The following is a 22,500-nucleotide window of genomic DNA, read 5'->3' on the forward strand; positions in this document are numbered from 1 at the left end:
TCTATATCGATCAAGCGAACGTTTCCTGCAATATGGAGCGCAATGATGAGGACTGAGTTATTATGATTTTCACAGACCGCAACAAAGTAATTATAAGACAGTTCACATTACTGGATGGGTGAATTTATATGGCCATTACCTGGATTACCGTACACTACCAGAGGAAATTTATCATTACGGCCTTCCCTTCACTGTCACGCACGCCACAACAACGTCACCACCGGCAGACCGCAAATGCTGCTTCTCCACATTACTCCAATTAACATCAACCACACCACTACCGTTTACATTACCCTCTTTTATATCACAATTTTCTCCTTCCCATCCTTCCTCTTCTCTGCCTGGTTAGGATATCGCTATTCTCGACACTCTCCTAATCGCTGCGCCCTCATAATAATACAAATCCTATGAGGTTATTACTTGCTTGGCTATCGCTCACCATCACTTCATAAACGCACATGGAAAACAACACATTTCCACCTAACGAAGTACATATTGCAGTAGTGGTGACAGCGGTTTGCTATTCATATAAGTGTTGCATAATTTCAGGAGAGAGAGAGAGAGAGAGAGAGAGAGAGAGAGAGAGAGAGAGAGAGAAAGAATGTTCATAAATTGTCCTATGGTCATTTATTCACCATCAGATTTCACTCATTTATCTTTTCAACCCAGTGATGTGTGGGGGATAAATGTTAAAAATATGTGAACGCGCAAAATTCATGAGTGTCATAAAGTAAAGGGAATGACCCACTTCCCTCATTCCCAACCCAACCCAGCCTCACTCAACCAAAGCTCCGAAAAGAAGAAAATATGTAATGATAATAATGTAAAGAATCACAGCAACCACAACAACAACACCAACAACAACAACAACAACAGTTCCGCCACAAAGTAGACAGAAAAATAATGTTATGTGTGTAGGTAAGTTCTGTGAGGAAAACGACATTAATGAAGAAGTTAAAGTACTCTCATCGGAAATTATGAACGGTTTTTTATTTTGCCTTGTGTCTGTATGTGTGTGTGTGTGTGTGTGTGTGTGTGTGTGTGTGAGAGAGAGAGAGAGAGAGAGAGAGAGAGAGAGAGAGAGAGAGAGAGAGAGAGAGAGAGAGAGAGAGAGAGAGAGAGAGAGAGAGAGAGAGAGAGAGAGAGAGAGAGAGAGAGAGAGAGAGAGAGAGAGAGAGAGAGAGAGAGAGAGTTGAGAGAGAGGTCCTGCTGGTCCTCCAGCCAGCATTTCCCATTATAGAGCGAGCTCAGAGCTCATAGATCGATCTTCGGGTAGGAATGAGACCACAACACACTCCACACACCGAGAAAGCGAGGCCACAACCCTTCGAATTACAACCCGTACCTATTGTGCTGCTAGGTGAACAGGGGCTACACAATAAGAGGCTCGCCCATTTGTCTCGCCGCACCCGGGACTTGAACCGGGGCCTTCTCGGTTGTGAGCCGAGTGTGCTAACCACTTCACTACTAGATGTGTGTGTGTGTGTGTGTGTGTGTGTGTGTGTGTGTGTGTGTGTGTGTGTGTGTGTGTGTGTGTGTGTGTGTGTGTGTGTGTGTGTGTGAAACAAACAAGACACAAATAAAAACGAAATCAGGCAGTCAAGCACACAAAGAGAAAAGGATAAACAGACACACAAACACTAAAACACACATATGCAAAAACAGAGACATATTTAAAGGAAGGAAAGCAAGAAAAATAAGAGAAATGAAATTGGAGCAAAGAGGAAAGAGAGACGGAATAGAGAAAGGGAGAGACATTAATTTTTGCCGCTCACTCTCCCTTTTCCCTCCATCCTCCCTTCACATCCAGGCAGTCACTCACGCTTTACATTCCATCTCTCATCCTTACTGCGCTCTCTCTCTCTCTCTCTCTCTCTCTCTCAACCTAAAGACAAGAATTATTTTTACGCTGCCTCCCTTCGTTAGCTCGGATGTTTTCTCCTCCTCCTTCTCCTCCTCCTCCTCCTCCTCCTCCTCCTCCTCCTCCTCCTCCTCCTCCTCCTCTCTCTCTTCTTCCTCCCTTCCTTATATAACACAGATCTGGAGGCACACAACACTTTTTACCGATCTGTATAACTCTGACATTTGTTTTTGTTTTTTTTCCTTTTCATCACTTGCGATAGTGGTGATGTAATCTAGGAAGTAATAAACGTACACATACAAATATTAGATTTGATTCAAGAAAACAAAGCAATCAACGGCGGCAGCAGCAGCAACAGCAGCAACAATTTTCCACCATGAAAGATTCTCCATCCTTCAATATCAAGAACATTGTTTTCCACGTCAAAGTTAATTTATTGAATCTCCTGCAAATAATAAATTCATATGTTTGCGAGAAATGGAGAGAGAGAGAGAGAGAGAGAGAGAGAGAGAGAGAGAGAGAGAGAGAGAGAGAGAGAGAGAGAGAGAGAGAGAGACGGTTAGATTGTGGGGGGGATGGGAGGGTAAGACGTAGGCCTTCGTAATGACATGCCATAGGCCTCAATTGATCCACCAGATATTGATCCTCTGCTCTGAATCTATAACGCGTATCCCAGGAAGCAGACATGGCCTTGACTCACCACCCAACTACAAAAAAGGAAAAAGAACAAGGATAAAAACAAAGTAAGAAGTGGAAAATTCATATTTGACGCTCTTCATTTTCTTTATTCTTCCCACATATGCAGACAGATAGAGAGTTTCATTTCAAGGCACTTTAAATTATACATAATGCCACATAGCTGACCTCATCAAGATTACGTTGTGCGGTTATGGTCTTTTAGTTATGGTCTTTTAGTTTTATTACAAAGGACAAGAAGGATACAGAGCCAATGAGTATATTCCGTAGAAAATGATTAAAATGTTAAATATGCATTCCTTAAATATGCATGCGTTGAGAAGGGACCTGACTAAAGCCTTTAAGTGTTATAAGTGATATAGCAGGAGTGACGTAAGCAAAATTAATTATCAGACTACTAATCAAAATGCAGCAAGAAATAATCAGTTCAAGCCTGAAATAAAGATTTAACAAATCTACATAAAGGGACGGTAGTGAAATGGTTACGTCATGAATGTTTCCTAAAGGAGCTGTCACATGTAGGCCTGATGGTTTCTTACAGCTTCCCTAATTTTTTCATATTATTTTCTATATCTGGGCGCATAATTTAGATCAAACATTTTCCTCCTCTAACTCTCATCACTAATTGTCAGTTGTGTAGACTAGAAAACATACCACTGCATCTTAAGAAATTACGTGACGAATTCCTTGTAAAAATCCCTATTCTATGGAAGACTAACTCTAAATATATGATCTGAGAGTAAATGAGAATCAGTGAGAGAGAGAGAGAGAGAGAGAGAGAGAGCGAGCTACAACAAATGAACTAGAAAACACATTATCAAAGGCTACATTTGTCCGCTTGCAATTGAATTTAGTTTACTGGGAGCTTACCGAATAAATTTTTGAATGGCGTTTGATGTTTTGATCCAATCAGTGGATTAGTTTCAGAGTTGACGGCAGAAACTAGAGAAAGGGAGGGGATATGACAGCTTTTCCTAAGAGAAGACGATTACTTCAATTACATGTAGCACTGGAAATGAGAAGACCAAAGAGAAGTTTACCTTACATGCACAACTAAAAAATAAAAAAAAATTAAAACAGACGAAAAAATCAAGAGTATACAGAATATCAAAAAGTAAAAATAAATAAAAAAAAAAACATGTATACACGGCAATACATATGAAAGAGGAAAGAAAAGAAAATTGTGTAAAGAATATAGAAAAGTTTCCATTACTTGTCGCTATATGACCTGCTCTCGTGCATTATCGGTACCAATAGCCTCGATACTCAAAAATATTTGGAATTTTCTACTTATGGCATTTAGCTATTGAACAAATCGGTGTTTGTGAGAGAGAGAGAGAGAGAGAGAGAGAGAGAGAGAGAGAGAGAGAGAGAGAGAGAGAATTAACAGTAACCTCTGACCTCTTCTCCTTCCCTTTAGTGAATAAAAACTATACTTTACTTCTTCATCCACCTCTGTCAGCAGCATAAACTCTTCTTCAACTACTCCACTATCGATTACAGCATCAAGTGTCCATTTCTCTTGTGTTTTCCTTACATCTCACCTTTACACCCTCCATTACGTGACTCTACTTTAATAATTACACAGCATCACTTTTTACACTCGCCTGTCACTTTCCTCTCCTCTTACTCTCATTCCTGTTACTCATTTCCTCTCCGTCGCTACAGTTCCAACGTTGCTATTGTTCCAACTCACTCCTCTCTCTCATACCTCTCATGTTACTCAATTAATAATGAAACTCCGCTCCCCTGCTTCCCTTACCCGGCCAGCACGCTCGGCTCTAACAAATTGTAACAATTCACGTGTAAAACAAGGAATTACAACGCGCAACATCGATCAACATTCGGATTTGAACGATGAACACCGAGGAATGACATGGCTGGGGAGAGAGAGAGAGAGAGAGAGAGAGAGAGAGAGAGAGAGAGAGAGAGAGAGAGAGAGAGAGAGAGAGAGAGAGAGAGAGAGAGAGAGAGAGAGAGAGAGAGAGAGAGAGAGAGAGAGAAAAACATGAAAATTTAAAAGGGGAAAAAAAACAAAGAAGGAAAGAAAGAAAGAAAGAGAAAGAAAGAAAGAAAAGAAAGAAAGAAAATATAAAAAAGTAACCCAGAAACAAACAACGCCTAAAGAGAGAGAGAGAGAGAGAGAGAGAGAGAGAGAGAGAGAGAGAGAGAGAGAAGAGAAAAAAAGTTAGCAGCAGTACCACCTCATAAGTCGTTCCTATATTGCGATCTGGACACTCACATCAAGGGTAGCTATCAGATTAGCACGCGGGAGTAATACAGTGTCATCCAAAGCCATGACCTTAATCTCCAATGATTCCGCCGGGCTGATTGGCTGCATTGGGAACAGAGAAATGACAAAAATACATAAAGCCAGGTCTCATTATATGTACTCTGAGGATCTGGGATTCACTATCACGCTTTGCAGTTTCTGAGCAATGAGAGAGAGAGAGAGAGAGAGAGAGAGAGAGAGAGAGAGAGAGAGAGAGAGAGAGAGAGAGAGAGAAGGGGAAGACGTGAAAAGTAAAGGGAGAAAAGAAAGAAAAGATGAAATAAAACATGGCACAAAAAATACAGGAACAAACAAACAACACCTGAGGGCAGGAACTGTACATAACAGCACACGCTAAAAATGACATGAAATAAAATGGGAAAAAAATAGAAAAATTAAAAGAGAGAAATGAAGAAAAGGAAAACAGAAAAATGGTAAAAGTACAGACAGAAAAAGAAAAGAGAAAGAAGGATAACACATCAAAGAGAACACACACACACACACACACACACACACACACACACACACACACACACACACACACACACACACACACACACACACACAAGGAGAGGATACATAACTAAAATTCAACACGCTGAACATTGATTTACCTGCCCACGAGCCTGTTACGAGAGAGAGAGAGAGAGAGAGAGAGAGAGAGAGAGAGAGAGAGAGAGAGAGAGAGAGAGAGAGAGAAGAGAGAGAGAGAGAGAGAGAGAGAGAGAGAGAATAAAATAAAAAAACAAAAAACTAAAATAAAATACTACTACTACTACTGCTACCACTACTACTACTACTACTACTACTACTACTACTACTACTACTACTACTACTACTACTAATAATAATAATAATAATAATAATAATAATAATAATAATAAAAATAATAATAATAATAATAATGATAATAATAATAACAATGATAATAATGATAATAATAATGATAACAGAGGAGGGGGAGGAGGAAACAGCTCACAGGTGCACCAGAGTGGGTCACGCACATGCAGCCTTTCCTCTGTCTGAACTGCACGTCATTAATGTTGCAAATGACTCAGCTGCACCTCTCCCACCCCAAACAGGTGACTGCTATTAGTCTGCCCAGCGTGGCTCAGTCAACAACGAGAGATATTAAAGCGGTGCCTGCATGCCTGCTTGCCTTCCTGCTTGTCTACCTGTCTACGTATTTGTAAATACCCTTGTTTGTCTCTGTCCCTAGTTAAGGTTTGATTTGTCTGTCTGTATTTGCCTCTCTTTCTATGCTTTCTCTTTTCTCTTCTCTTCTTTCTTCTTTCCTTTCTCTCTCTCTCTCTCTCTCTCTCTCTCTCTCTCTCTCTCTCTCTGTCTGTCTGTCTGTCTGTCTGTCTGTCTGTCTGTCTGTCTGTCTGTCTGTCTGTCTGTCTGTCTGTCTGTCTGTCTGTCTGTCTGTCTGTCTGTCTGTCTGTCTGTCTGTCTGTCTGTCTGTCTGTCTCTGTCTGTCTGTCTGTCTGTCTGTCTGTCTGTCTGTCTGTCTGTCTGTCTGTCTGTCTGTCTGTCTGTCTGTCTGTCTGTCTGTCTGTCTGTCTGTCTGTCTGTCTGTCTGTCTGTCTGTCTGTCTGTCTCTGTCTGTCTGTCTGTCTGTCTGTCTGTCTGTCTGTCTGTCTGTCTGTCTGTCTGTCTGTCTGTCTGTCTGTCTGTCTGTCTGTCTGTCTGTCTGTCTGTCTGTCTGTCTGTCTGTCTGTCTGTCTGTCTGTCTGTCTGTCTGTCTGTCTGTCTGTCTGTCTGTCTGTCTGTCTGTCTGTCTGTCTGTCTGTCTGTCTGTCTGTCTGTCTGTCTGTCTGTCTGTCTGTCTGTCTGTCTGTCTGTCTGTCTGTCTGTCTGTCTGTCTGTCTGTCTGTCTGTCTGTCTCTCTCTCTCTCTCTCTCTCTCTCTCTCTCTCTCTCTCTCTCTCTCTCTCTCTCTCTCTCTCTCTCTCTCTCTCTCTCTCTCTCTCTCTCTCTCTCTCTCTTAGCATACATACTAATAATAATTTTTAAAACGCCGTTACTCAAGTTGGCTTTTCTTGTTAACAGGATCTTGTAGAAATCATATAACCGGGCATGGAATATGGTAGTCATTTACACATGGTTTACAGCTTCAATGATGGAATGAATGTGGTCAGAAAAAAACACATAATAGTAAATATTCATGAATAACAAGCTTAAGATAATTGCCGTCGTTCATATCATCCTACGTTATAAATAAAACCATTAAATACTGCAATATAGTGTCTTTTTCACGGCGGGAGAAGAGTTTCATTCCTCCACTCAGCTGTTCAAGCCACAATTGTGCCGCCTCAGCATCTTACCCATTTTAACGAATCTCTTTATCATTAGCTATAAAAGAAAATATAATTAAAAATAATTAGACTCAATCACACACACACACACACACACACACACACACACACACACACACACACACTATAATAAAGTGAACTGAGGAGGATTAAGAATCAGGAAGAACGAAAGGGGAAGGGGAAGTTGAAAGGAGAGGTCGGGAAATGGAGGAGGAAGGAAGAAGGAGCGGAAGAGGGAATCTTAATCCTTCCCTGGTGACTGGAGACGAAGGAAGATTGTTGAGGGAGAGGAAGGGAGAAGTGCCTTGATGAGAAGAAGAGAATGCAAGACACCACGGCCACTGTTGGTGGAAACTGACAATATTTCAACACAAATTATGCTTGATTACTGAAAAAACCCAAGCACTCATATTTCACGTGTAATATTGGGGATAAAATCATTCATATAATGTCCTTATCTATTTTTTACACGCACACCCACACACACAAATACACACAAGCCACACACACACACACACACACACACACACACACACACACACACACACACATACACACAGGTTAGTCCCCTTGAGCCACGCTTTATCCCCTTCCTCAGCCGGCGGTTCTTGCGATGGTCCACACTGTGTGTCGAGCCAAAGGGACCAAGTGCTTAAGGTAGCTTAGCACTTCCACTCCTTAATCGCAGGTGACGGGCGGGGAGCCAGTTACGTAACTGCCACACTCATACGCCTTTAAAAGGTACACCATTATACATTATATTCCATAACACACACACACACACACACACACACACACACACACACACACACACACACACACACACACAGAGAGAGAGAGAGAGAGAGAGAGAGAGAGAGAGAGAGAGAATGTATAATTATTGCCAGTTAATGACATCAGGAGTGCAGTGTTCCCAGGAGTAATCAAAGGGCAATGAGCGTGCAGCATTGGCATCACATTACCACGGGCCTCCAGGCGTCACGTGACTCCCTACTCTACGGTGCAGCTTTTGGGAGTAGAAACAAAGGAATTTCTGAAATGTCTCCAAAGCGTCTGAGAACCTGATTTCACTTAAATACAGTTAGTGGAGACGATGGCAAGAGAGGGACAGCCTGTGGTGAGCTCAACTTCCAGAGTCTCCTAATGAGGGAACAAATCTAATAAGGGAACTTTCACTGCAGTTCATGGCAAGAAATTTCCGAAAATAATGGACACGGAATGGAAGCTTAACGTGATTAAGACGAAGGCGACAACCGTGTGAACGCTGCTAGCTCGGCATCAGCGTCACGACTCGAACCAGGATACCCAACATTTGCTCTTTCAATTCACGAATCTATTCTTCTTCTCTATGGCCTCTCTCCCTCTGTCTTTATTAATGCTTGTTCCACGTATTTTACAGAAATTATTGTTTCTATTCCTTTCTCTAAGCTTCATAACCTCTTTCATTCTACATTCCTTCGCCTGCCGCTTTTTATCACCTGCAGTTAAATCGAAGAATAACTGCAGGATCTTTCCCTTCTGACAAATGATCTGAAGAAGCACTTGGCGCTGAAGGAACAAAATGGTGATATGAAGAAGAAAGAGACGCATGGATGAGAAGGGAGGCAAGATGACAGAATAGACGAGGAGGAAGGAGGAAGCAATGAGAGGAATATGAAGGGAAGTATAGTGCTTGTAAAAACTTTCTATACTCTGGTGCAGAACGCGTGACCCCATCCTCTCTCTCTCTCTCTCTCTCTCTCTCTCTCTCTCTCTCTCTCTCTCTCTCTCTCTCTCTCTATATATATATATATATATATATATATATATATATATATATATATATATATGTGTGTGTGTGTGTGTGTGTGTGTGTGTGTGTGTGTGTGTGTGTGTGTGTGTGTGTGTGTGTGTATACCATGGCAATCACTACAGGAAGTTTCACAATCGGTGTCTCATACTCCACTTATTGCTGATTCTCTCCCTTCCTGCTGCTCGTGAAAGGACTCTACGAGCCTACACTGCCCACCAAGCCAAGTCGTAGCAACCCAACTGCTGTTAACAATTTATACGAAAGAAGAATCTACTCTCCTTTGATTCCGATAACCTTCTTAGAACATCGCAAACCTATTTCAGTCTTTATTATTGTTATGGTAAAAGTAAAGTATATGACTGAACTTGTGTAGTAAACTTGAACGTGTATCGTATCTCATCGTCTTAATGTAAACATACTCAGAGAATAAACTGAGTTCGAAGCTTCGTTTGAACCATAACATGAACGAGTATAAATTAGAAAACAGACATACACACACACACACACACACACACACACACACACACACTAAAAGGAAAATCTAAATGTGATATCGTATGTTATTTAGAATACTTTAAAAACATTTTACAAACTTTTCTTTTAGTGTCCACATACCTCTTGACTTTTTTTGGTAAAGAAGAGTGACTTTTCCATCAATCTTTCCCAATAGCTCTCATGCTTCAACGAGATTGTAATAAAGTGGAGTTCACTTTTGTGAAGAACAAATGTTTTTATCTTCAGATTGTTTGCTCACAGGTCACAACCTCAATTTGCTTTTTTTTTCTCTCTCTTACAGAAATTCAATATGTAAACAAAGGCAGGAAAACTCAAACCGTTCCCTAAAAGCATTGTGTTCTTAGCCGGTGACGCGAATGCTTCTGGGTTAAAGTGACCCAGTTGCTCTAAGATATACTTTGGAGGAGAGAAAGCCTCCCAACAATGCCCGGATCTCTGCGACATAGAGGATCGTTTGCTCCATCGTAAACATTTGCACATGAATTACTCAAATACTCATACAAGACTTTGAGTATACATAACTTTTATTTCCTGGTTTGTCTGCAAACTGACTCCTGCATGCGTTCCTTAACTGAAGGAACCACAGGCAACTTTCTCGCATATAAATGAGAAGAATGTCGCCGGAATTTGTATCTATTCGCAAGTTTGCAAATCTAAGTAGGAAGCAGAGCAGCAGCAGGTGAGGTTGAGTGGAGGAGGCCTGCTACCATCACCGGCACGGCTGACACTCTCTGCCACTATTCTGCATCTACAGTATCTGCTTACAAATATGCGCTGGAGTGCATGACTGTGTGTGTTGATAGTTATTGAATTGTGAAAAGCGAAACCAAAAGCCTACATGGAAATTCTATAGCATTTTTTTTTTCAATATTTTAATCTACATTGTAGGGCAATGTCCTCGGTTATGCTATATATTTTTTTCTTTTATTTATTCACCATACATATTTTTCGTCCGTTTTCAGCTGTCTATCAAAATAGTATTTAGCTAAATATTCATTCAACTATTACATTGTAAACATTCTGCCTTATAAAAGCACGGGATTGTCCCTCCTATAACTCCACCGCTCTCTCCCACTTCAGACCTTCCCCCCACACACCAGATAATGCCCTTCCCCTACCCAAACCCCGGACGTGCACCACGGATTCATTGCTCTCTCGTCCGGCCAGAAATATTATAAATGTATGCAAATGTTCTTCATTCAGACACATTTATTGGCAGGAAATGAATATTTGATGGAATATGATTTCGGTCATAATCGCCTATACGCCAGTCTGAAATTAGCAGTCTACATGCGCAAACTGACACACACACTCACACACACACACACACACACACACACACACACACACACACACACACACACACACACACACACACACTCTCTCTCTCTCTCTCTCTCTCTCTCTCTCTCTCTCTCTCTCTCTCTCTCTCTATCTCTCTCTATCTATCTCTATCATCAATATCGTATATAAATCTGCCGGAGAGGAGGAAGGAAGAGAAAGAGGCCACTGAGAAAAATAATACGAGAAAAGGAAATGATGGAACAATGCAATATATTTCTACTGGACGGAGTGGTTATTCAAACGTGCTTAGCGGCGGCGGTGACAGATTATGAAGACGCGGTTCGTTAGGTCGAGAAGCTAATGGCGTTTATGAATATCGATGTGGGTCACACTCAGCGCTGGGCCGCAGCTGATGGTGGTGCTGGCATGGGCAGGGCTGCGAGATGCCGATAGGAACACGGAATTATTGTCTCAGTGTGAGGGAGGCGTGTCTTAGTGTATCAACCGTCCGTCCTCCTAACGCCCACACACACACACACACACACACACACACACACACACACACACACACACACACAGAAAGGGAGAGAGAGAGAGAGAGAGAGAGAGAGAGAGAGAGAGAGAGAGAGAGAGATTCCTCAATGTACATTTAAAATTTTCTCGAAGTACTTCTTCAAGGATACAACGCTCTCTGGCCCTGGACAGTTGAGACAGGAGGGATTATGCTGCGATCCGCTTAAAAGAATGCTAGAGCCCGTAAGTGACTTGTTGTATGATAAAGTCGCTTGTTTTCCTGTGTTTCTGAAAGACAGTAAGACAAAAGAGAATGGCAACATAAATGCCCCATACCGCCCACCTTCCCCTTCTTCCTACACACACACAAAATGTTGTAACTCACACACTCATACAGTTTCACAAGCATCATTCAAGAGACATTTTCAGCATTTATTAGATACTTTTACAGTCAGGTGGAAATATCAATCATCCTTGTTGTTCTATTTCCGGTGAGTTTTAAACAGCATTGGTACCTCATGACCGCTTCATAATCACACCAATGAAATAATAACAAGATATATATATATATATATATGTGTGTGTATTTCAGTACCTAGGGCTTCGGCTTATGAAAAAAAAGCTTTGCTCCTCGCCCCGCGCATCCGGAACATAGGATTTCTGTGTTGAAGGCTGTCAGTTTAATTATTGACCATTGATTACGAAGTCCAACAAAGCCGAAATTAAGTTTTGTGCGATGGAAAAATGATGACATTGCACCAACGTGATGTGCCTGGAATAGTATTGCACCATCAAGAACCATCATCCCTGCCTCCCTCCCTACCTTTCTATAACTGCCACCCACCTTCCTCCCTTCATTCCCCCATCCCTTCCTTCCTCTCACTACCACCAGCACCACCACTATGAGCCTGACTCACAAAACACCAGCACATCAGTATAACCATCAGTGCCACCATTCACAGCCAGTGTCGCCATCTTTATGTCCTGCCACAAGATAATATCAGTATCATCACCTTGCCACCATCACCACCACGACCACCATCCATATCCCTAACCACCGACATTCACAGACAAGATCAAAATCATTTCGTAATGTCATGACAACACCACTACTACTACATGCGTACACAAGTAACGGCACAACCATCACTGTCACTCAAACACCAAGCACCGCTAGTAACTGGACTTATATCATCCCTCCCATCACCATCACCACCACCTTCCCCACCCTCACCATCATCACGTCCGCATTGCTTCATCATCTGATCCGCCACCGTGCTCACGTTGCTCCCGCCGGCCAAGGAAATGGAATTATGAACCAACTTCGTCTTTCTTCAGAATCAGGCTGATCCACATTCCACACCAGCGTGAGGTTCACCCCAGGCCATGGCGCCTCTCGCTCACTCAACCTCCCTTACGCCGCAGAAGAGGTGAGGATGGAGAGAAAGTATATAGGTTAAAAGGAAAGATATATTTCCTTTCCTAACAAAGATGAAGATATTTATGATGGCAGAAGGAAGAGAAGGGGAGGAGATAGAATAGTGTCGAAAACATTAAGATGTGTTTACGAATGTAATTAGAAAGGAATAAAATATTCTCCTGATTAAACAATAACAGGGACAATGTATGACTAGAAGAAGACGAAGAGGAGAAGGAGGAGGATACATAGATGAAGACAAAAGAAGAAAGCCGTCCCAAACAAAAATGGTACTGTAAGCAAAAATCAAATGGAGCAGCACTCAATAACACTTTGGAAAGTTACGATGGATCTAATGAATTATACGATTTGGTACAAAGACTTTACATGCGGCACACACTTCCGAAGAATAAATTGCTATCAGCCATCAACCTCACCTGCAACAGAGAGAGAGAGAGAGAGAGAGAGAGAGAGAGAGAGAGAGAGAGAGAGAGAGAGAGAGAGAGAGAGAGAGAGAGAGAGAGAGAGGAATGAAAAAGAAGAGAAAAAAAAAGAAAGCGTATACTCAGTACGTTAATTACCAACGATTAAGAGAACAAATTTAGGGGCTACAAGTGATTATGTGCGATAATTACTTCCAAATTTGTTTTGCAATAGAGAATAAATGGGAGAGGGAGAGGGAAACAAATAACGCAACACACAGAGATAGTTGGTGAATTATTCAACAGTGCGAGGGATACAACTCCTTAACCGCCCCATTTTTTTCATCATCCCATCGTTCTTCCATTTTCTTGACGTCAAATTATCATCATTCCTCACTACGTCATTTCCTCTGTTGTTGGGAAATGGCTATTCGACGCATTTCATCTGCATATGGCATCAGTTTTCACTTATTCTACAAAACTCACACACTTCCATTTCTATACATGAATTTTTGTCAGTCTTCACGACAAATGAGTGTAATTTTCAGAGGCATCATATATCGGCGTATTTCTTTATAGATCTGTTCATTCATGTATTCATTGTTTGGTGGTATCTGTAAGAATAGTGTGTATTGGGAGACGAAACAGCAAGACGCACAATGTTTGATGGCACTCAGCGATCCAGACAAGATGAGCAAGGCAACGAGAAGGAAGGGTCGTCAAGAGGGAACATAGCACCGTCAGCACCACATCACTCTGTCCACATGTCAGCCTCACAGACCACTTTCATTTTCCTCGGTTGTATATAAGACGCAACTGTCTCCATCAGAAAAGAAGAGAAAAGTTCGATTAGACTCCCTGTATTATTTTCTCCTCGTTCCAAAAGACACGAAATTCTAGAGTTCTGCGACCATCTTCAAGGGAAAAACAGGGTTCAAACAGCAACGTAGATATTAAAAACTCTCCAGGCTGCGAGGCACATGCTCCCAGTTTAACACAAACTATTTTTCTTGGTTAATTTCAACGTGTCGGTCACAAAAGACGTTGCCAACACGACGACGTGACCCTTTCATGGCGATACCTGGGCGACGTTTCCCTTAATTATGCATCTTTCCTTTCCGGGCTTGTGTTTCATCAGTCAGCTTTATAATACTAAAGTATGCATTTCAAAGCTATGTTTTAGCGTTGCATCGCAGAACTGCTCGGCATTACGCTCGTATATTGCATGGCGAGGGGACGGCGGCCGAGGGGTAGCAGGGGTGGTCACTGGCAGCCAAATTTAGTGAGAAATACGAGTCCCACTCCAAAAATAAAGCGAACTTTCTGAAAATATGCTGAGGCACAAAACCCTTCCATTTTCCTGAATAAACTAAACTATTGTGATATAAAGAACGAAGAAAAAAAATATATATACATGATTACTAGAAAGACTAATCAAAATTATATTTTGAATTTTTTTGGAACGCCTTCTCTCAAGAAATTGATGAAACATGTTATTCACTTTCGTTCCCACGCAATATTACTTGATTTCTTTATGTGATTTTGCAGTATGTCTGCATCCTCCACAGACAGTGCCGATTCTGAACCCTTGTTTATATGCCTGAGGGCGTAGAGTCGGCAGAGGCCCTGCACCACCACCTCCTACATCCTTGACGCCTCGCTGCCTCTACAGCTCCCCCACTGTGGCTAACGAGAACGGTTCTAATAGGATCATTAGCGGGACAGGACCACCACGAAGGTGATCCCTAGGGTCAGGACAGAGTGGTGGGGCGACGCGCGTGACTTGGAGGCGGGGAGTGTCTTTCGGTGAGGCAGGAGGGTAATGCTGTAGCAATGGATCTCTCTCTCTCTCTCTCTCTCTCTCTCTCTCTCTCTCTCTCTCTCTCTGGGCCACGACAACTTATTCCACCTCATCATTCGTCAAGATAATCCCCCATAACTCGTCAGTGATTATGATCTCAGGCTCCACGGAGTGCCTTATAATCAGCTTTCCCTCCCTTTCCTTTTTTTTTTTTTTTCTCTCTTTTTATTGCGCTCTGCCCTCTTCCCTACCTTCCCTCCTTGCTTCCCTATTTTTCTATTACTAGTGCTCTTTAGCCTGTATTTTGGTTTGTTCCTTTCCATACTTTCATTTAAACTTCATTGGCAAACTTCGTGGTGTGTGTGTGTGTGTGTGTGTGTGTGTGTGTGTGTGTGTGTGTGTGTGTGTGTGTGTGTGTGTGTCACTGTTTGATCTGCTGCAGTCTCTGACGAGACAGCCAGACGTTACCCTACGAAACGAGCTCAGAGCTCATTATTTCCGATCTTCGGATAGGCCTGAGACCAGGCACACACCACACACCGGGACAACAAGGTCACAACTCCTCGATTTACATCTCGTACCTACTCACTGCTAGGTGAACAGGGGCTACACGTGAAAGGAGACACACCCAAATATCTCCACCCGGCCGGGGAACCGAACCCCGGTCCTCTGGCTTGTGAAGCCAGCACTCTAACCACTGAGCTACCGGGCGTGTGTGTGTGTGTGTGTGTGTGTGTGTGTGTGTGTGTGTGTGTGTGTGTGTGTGTCTACTTCTTTTTTCAACATACCTCCTCTCCTTCTACACTTCTTTTCCTTCATATAGCTTCATTACCCACGATCTACCTGCCTACCTGCTCGTGCCTACAAGTCTTTCTTTCTCCTCTGTCCCCTCCTCGCCTTGGTTGCGCATTTTTCGATATTTGGTCGGACCTGATCTCGAAATGGATCTGCACACGATGAAAAGCGCCAAAGAACCATTGATATCGGCCCGCTCGCAAGGTCGATGGCTTCTCACCTTTGGCTGATCGCTCGTTCCCTTGATGCATTGTGAGCACCAGATATGACACCAAGCTTCTATACGCACCAGTTTCTTTCTTTTTCATCTGGATGTTATAATTTCTTTAGAATATGTATGCCTGTGTATATCTGTATGTATTTTCTGTAGTAGATATCTAAGCCATAAGTAACTTCTGAATTCATTTTACGCTATTTCTACATATGTATACGTATGGATATTCTGCCTACGTCAAGTACTTTGAATTTGTTGGCGTTATCTTCTATAACATGCCAGTATCTGTTTGTACAATAGTTGCATGAGATTCCGACCAGCTTATCCTGTCCTCCTGCGTGTCATCTACAAATTTAGTATAATCATCCACCGTCCCCATGTGACCTCCACTGAGGAAGCATACCACACTGACGCTACCCATGGCATGAGCATCAATGGGATCACTTCTACAATATAACACAATAGAGTGACTCAGCTGACCAACGATTAAAATCACTGACATATAGTGTGAGAGTTCGACAATCTTTTCAGAGATACCGAAATGAATGCTATAAAATCAAAACTGGAGATATGATGGCTACATTTGTATTTTCTGGGAACATCCCCGCCTTAGACACTTTTCATTCCCTAGAAAATCTCATCGGGGTAATTCATTTTGATCCATCTCTGACTAAATTCCAGTTCCCCATTTAAATTTCATCTAATGTAAGGTAATACATTCACACGCCATTCACAGACACATGCAAACACACACACACACACACACACACACACACACACACACACACACACACACACACACACACACATTACAAACCTTATGAGATAAAAGACGAGACACACGACTGACATCAAGCAGGGAGAAGCATTATTCAAATTTATGTACTCACAGAAGCGGGGAAGCCTCAGGAAGCTCCAACGGAATCCACAAACCTGATCCTGCGAAAGAGGAAAACAGGAAATGTGAAATCAGCTTGAATATCACTAGAGGCGTGAGAGAGAGAGAGAGAGAGAGAGAGAGAGAGAGAGAGAGAGAGAGAGAGAGAGAGAGTTTAGGGGAGAGAAGGGGAGTTAAACATCTTAAAGTAAATTAGCTACATAAAAACACTATTTCAAATAAACCAAATGCGTGAAGGTGATCGGTTTTGAGAATGTTTGATGACGCAACACACGGAATTAATGGTTGAGTAGGTTTGACAGGTCTGCTGACGGAGGAGAGACGGGCGATGTAGCCTGCCGCGGCACCAGACCTGTGCTAATCCTCCACATTCCCAACACTTCAAGGCACAGCGCCTCTCATCACCCTCCTGGACGTGCACTCGCCAGCTTCAATGATTCCCGTAATGGTACATAAATCTCAAGAACTAATTTCCTCGGGTTCTCTGTCGACCAGTTAACAACCTGGGTTACCGCAGTACAATGAACTGAACGTGATGACAATATGGCTGCTGTAAGTTAACTTGGTGCGTTATAAAAAGGGACTCATTTGATGCAGGAATAAAAAGGTACCGTGATCTCGTTAGCAGAAAAGCCTGTCAGTCCGCTGCCACATCACTTGCTTTCCCAGACTGACGCGCTGTCAACGAGGCACGTGGACTGTCTGGGGCAGGGGTGTGGAGTCGGAGTCGGAGTCGGAGTCGAGGAGTCGAGGAGTCGAGGAGTCGAGGAGTCGGCTACTTTTGGCCGGAGTCGGAGTCGGAATTGGAGTCGGTAAAAATATGAGCGACTCCGACTCTTTACGTGATAAATTTTCGAGTAAAGATTCCACTTGATGGAGATTGGAGATTCCTACAAATTGGGAGAAATTGACTTTGTGGAGGATGTGTCCAATCAAGCACTACATATAAAGATCATTTTCATTAATTTATGATAATTATATAATCGTCAAGTGCACTTTTATGGATTGACTCGAAAATATGTAAGTATTGATTCTCTTAACTTTTGTCTTTTTTGGGTGTGGCAACTAGCGGGCTTTTTGCTTAATCTTTTCCCTTGGCCGCCATCACTCATGTAAAAAAAATAGACTATACCGTTGTACTGGAAAAAAAAAAAAAAAAAAACCTGAGTCGGAGTCGGAGTCGCAACCTTCAAATTTCCTGGAGTCGGAGTCGGAGTCGGACTTTTGAAAATCGGACTGCACACCCCTGGTCTGGGGTGCACCTTTATGTCATCATCCACTTGAAAATATTCATGGAAAAATAAACAGCCTTATGCAATACATGAATTATAACGTAACATATTGTTATACAAGCGTGTAAATGCTTTATTATTATTATTATTATTATTATTATTATTATTATTATTATTATTATTATTATTATTATTATTATTATTATTATTATTATTATTATTATTATTATTATTATTATTATTATTATTATTACTATCATTATTATCATTATTATTTTTATCATCATTATCATTATTTTTATTTTGTAAACGTAACGAGCTTCAATCTTCTGTAAATGATTGCGTAAGTTGTTGCCGTCTGGATACTTTTTGGGTCAGGGTGGAATGAGTGCAGTGTTATGGTACTTAAGAGCGGCAGCAGGAAGGCACACCGTGGCATGGCTAGACAACATGAAAAGTGGACGAACGAACGTGATTATAAAGAATAACATTGTGTAACATATCTATTTATTACATTAAATTTAGACCTGGTAGCAAATGTTGATTGTTTTGCGACACTACTATTATCGAATAACCAGGATTCCTACTAAAGAAAAAATGTGATGATTCCTTCCTTATGAGAGTTGTTGTTTTCATCATTATTATCATTATTATTATCAATATCAGCATTATCTTTATTATTGTTAGTATTAGTATTATTTTCATTATCATTTTTATGCTATTGTTATTATTATTATCATTATTATTATTATTATTGTTATTATTATTATTATTATTATTATTATTATTATTATTATTATTATTATTATTATTGTTGTTGTTGTTGTTGTTGTTCTTGTTATTATTATTATTATTAATATTTTTTATTATTATTATTATTATTATTATTATTATTATTATTATTATTATTATTATTATTATTGTTGTTATTGTTATTATTATTATTATTATTATTGTTATTGTTATTATTATCAATGTTATTACTTTTGGCATCTTTATGAAGATCATTATCATGAATTGCTATTGTTCTTGTTACTATGAATATCACTATACGTAGTATTTTACTATCAATATCATTATTACCATTGTGCGTATCATTCTCCCTCGCAGTTCGCCATAACAGGGCGTAACAGCAGCTGCTCGGCCTCACTGAGCACGCCTCTCACTCAACAAAGCACGGCCAACATTGTTTCACAGCAAATGAACACACGAGCACAAACGCCTCAACTTCTCAGCGGAAAGGAAATTTTGCACTCCCTTGAACTTCTCTGATGAAAGGGAATTCCGTAAAAATGAGGAGCCGGCCTTCATCAAGGCGGCCCCTACAGCACGAAAACCAAAAAACTTATTATGAATCTTGGTTTTTTTTATGAATTTATTTTGTGCTAAATCATTTTTGGACCAAACATGAAATTGGGTAGCAGTAGTAGTAAGTAGAAAGGGTAGTAAGTCACGAGCTACAGAATGCAAAATTTCTTAAAATAAGACTTTTTTTCTTTTACGTATTGTTAGTGAGACCTCTACAATCACTTCTGTAGTGAGGAATGGTTGAGACAGGGAGAGGCAAGCCTGAGGTCAGGAGGGACGAAGAAATCATATGAGTAATCAAGATAGAACAGCGATCACGTATGGCCAAGCGCGTGATGTAATCCATCCATATATTATGTCCCCATACTGTGTGTGTGTGTGTGTGTGTGTGTGTGTGTGTGTGTGTGTGTGTGTGTGTGTGTGTGTATATATATATATATATATATATATATATATATATATATATATATATATATATATATATATATATATATATATATATATATATATATATATATATATATAAAAGGGAAAAATTGGCCAAGGGCAAGATAAAACGAAAAAAGAGGCCCACTTACTTGCTAGTCCCCTTGCAGATCCAAGAGAGTTAGCCAAAAAAAAAGGAGATAAATGTCTTGAAACCTCTCTCTTAAATGAAGTCAAGTCATAGGAAATTAGAACTACAGAAGCAGAGAGAGGTTCCAGAGTTTACTAGAGAAAGGTATGAATGATAGAGAGTAGTACTGATTAACTTTTGCATTAGAGAGTAGGGCAGAGTATGGATGAGAAGAAGAAGAAAAGCCTTGTGCAGCGAAGCCGTAAGAGGAGGGAAAGCATGCATTCCTGCCGTGAGAAAGAGGCTGAAGACAGTCAGTCAGAGGAGAAGCATTGATAAGAGGAAAAGCTTTTGATTCTACCCTATCTAATAAAACTGTGAGTGTAACCCCTCCATACAGGCAAAGAGTATTCCATATTTGGGCGTTTAAGGACTCTATACAAAGTTAGCAGTTGTGAGGGTGAGAAAATATAGTAGAGACGCCTCAGAACGACTAACTTCATAGAAGATATCTTAACCCATTCAGTACCGTGACGCGTTTCCATATTCATTCTGGTGACGATTTGGTGATTTTATACAGCTCCAGAAACTCATGAGGGGATTGAAATTGTGAAGACTGTGGCCATTAATCTTTTGACCTCCACAGACTCTTCCCAATGTCAATGAAATGGTCTGATCGTACACAAATCTCAAGGTAAAAATGTGTCCTAGTATTGAAGGGGTTAACAAAAGATGAAATAAGAAGTTTCCAGAGTAGATTCTAAGTATAGGATAGACAAAGGATATTTAGTGTAAGAGAGGATGACAGCTGAGTGTCATTAAAAAAGAAGGGATAGTTGTCTGAAAGGTTGTGTTGAGTTGATAGATGGAGGAATCAATTTTTTGAGGCATTGAACATTACTAAGTTTTACCTGCCCCAATCAGAAATCTTAGAGATCAGAAGTCAGGGGTTCTGTGGCGTCCCTGCGTGATCTGTTGATTTCCTGAAGGGTTGGTCATCTCTGAAAAGACGTGAATAAGTGTAGGGTGGTATCATCAGCGTAGGAGTGGATAGGGCAAAAAGTTTAGCGTCCAAGATCATTATTGAATAATAGAAAGAGAATGGATGACAGGAAAGATCCCTGAGGAACACCACTGTTAATACTCGTAGATTCAGAAGAACAATGGCCATCTACCACAGCAGCAATAAAACAGTCACAGAGGAAACTTGAGATAAAGTTGCAGAGAGAAGGATAGAAACGGTAGGAGGTAGTTTTGAAATCAAAGCTTTGTGCCACACTCTATCGAAAGCTTTTAATATGTCTAAGGCAACAGCAAAGCTTTTACCAAAATCACTAAAAGAGGAAGACCAAGATTCAGTAAGGAAAGCCATAAATCACCAGTGGAGCGACCTTGACGGAAGCCATACTGGCGATCAGATAGAAGATTGTGAAGTGACGGATGCTTAAGAATTATCCTATTGAGAATAGATTCGACTTTAGACTTTAGATCAGCAAGAAATTAAAGGTATAGGCTTTATAAGGTAAGATACAGATATGATATTGTGATTGGAGGACCTTAACGGGGACGATAAAGTAACAACATAAGTAGAAGGATTAGAGGTAAGGAAAAAATCAAGAATGTTGGGCGTATCTCCAAGACAGTCAGGAATATGAGTGGTTTGTTGCACCAATTGCTCTAGGTCACAGAGGATACCAAAGTTGAAGGCTTGTATCCCAAGATGGTCAGTGAAGAGAGAGGAAAGCCAAAACTGGTGATGATCATTGAAATATCCAAGGATGGAGTCTGTGCGAAGGGATATATAGGAAGAATGTGCTCCACTTTGGAAGTTAAATGGTCAAAGAATTTACTATAGTCAGAGGAGTTGGGCGAGAGATAGACAGATAAATCCAGTTAGAGAGTGGCTTTTGAGTCGAAGCCAGATAGCGAAAAAAAATTCAAAAGCGTAGGCAAGAGAGTAGGTCAGGTCGTTGCGCACATAGACCTTCCAGCTTTGAAACGAAAATAATGATAGAGAAAGTAGGAGGGAACAGAAAAGGCCTATTGGCAGTTGCCTCAGGCACCTGTGTTTCGGTGCGTATACACACACACACACACACACACACACACACACACACACACACACACACACACATATATATATATATATATATATATATATATATATATATATATATATATATATATATATATATATATATATATATATATATATATATATATATATATATATATATATATATATATATATATATATATATATATATATATATATATATATATATATATATATATATATATATATTTCTTATAGAATTTCTCTTGTCCTATTTTCTAAATATTGTCAGTTCGGTTCGAGACGGAACTTCCTGATTCCTAAATTCCATGTACTGCCTAAAGCCGCTGATTTTATCTCGAACCTCAGCAATTCCTCAACTTTAATGGGCTCGAGTGAGTGTTTGTTTTCCAGAATTTCCTTAAGGCTAAATGTGTCTGGAGGTGTCCTCAGAGACCTTATCTGGATACCTGACACTAGCGCGTTTTCCTGCCGCTCACATTCTTGACATATACGTCTAGCCTCGTGCTGGAACCCCGTCTGCTCGTCC

The 22,500-nt window shown here is 40.8% G+C and overlaps 1 long non-coding RNA gene across 1 annotated transcript in view; it reads right to left on the reverse strand.

The window, feature by feature from the left end:
* LOC123500005 overlaps positions 1-17,511 on the reverse strand; it is a 90,413-nt gene extending 72,902 nt beyond the window's left edge. The window contains exons 1-2 of the long non-coding RNA XR_006673146.1: positions 17,410-17,511; positions 16,834-16,839 (exon numbers count right to left, since the gene is read on the reverse strand). This is a non-coding gene — a long non-coding RNA (uncharacterized LOC123500005). The remainder of the gene's footprint in view (positions 1-16,833; positions 16,840-17,409) is intronic.
* Positions 17,512-22,500: the final 4,989 nt, after the last annotated feature.

Source organism: Portunus trituberculatus, chromosome 50, assembly GCF_017591435.1.
Source record: "Portunus trituberculatus isolate SZX2019 chromosome 50, ASM1759143v1, whole genome shotgun sequence".
NCBI lineage: Eukaryota > Metazoa > Arthropoda > Malacostraca > Decapoda > Portunidae > Portunus > Portunus trituberculatus.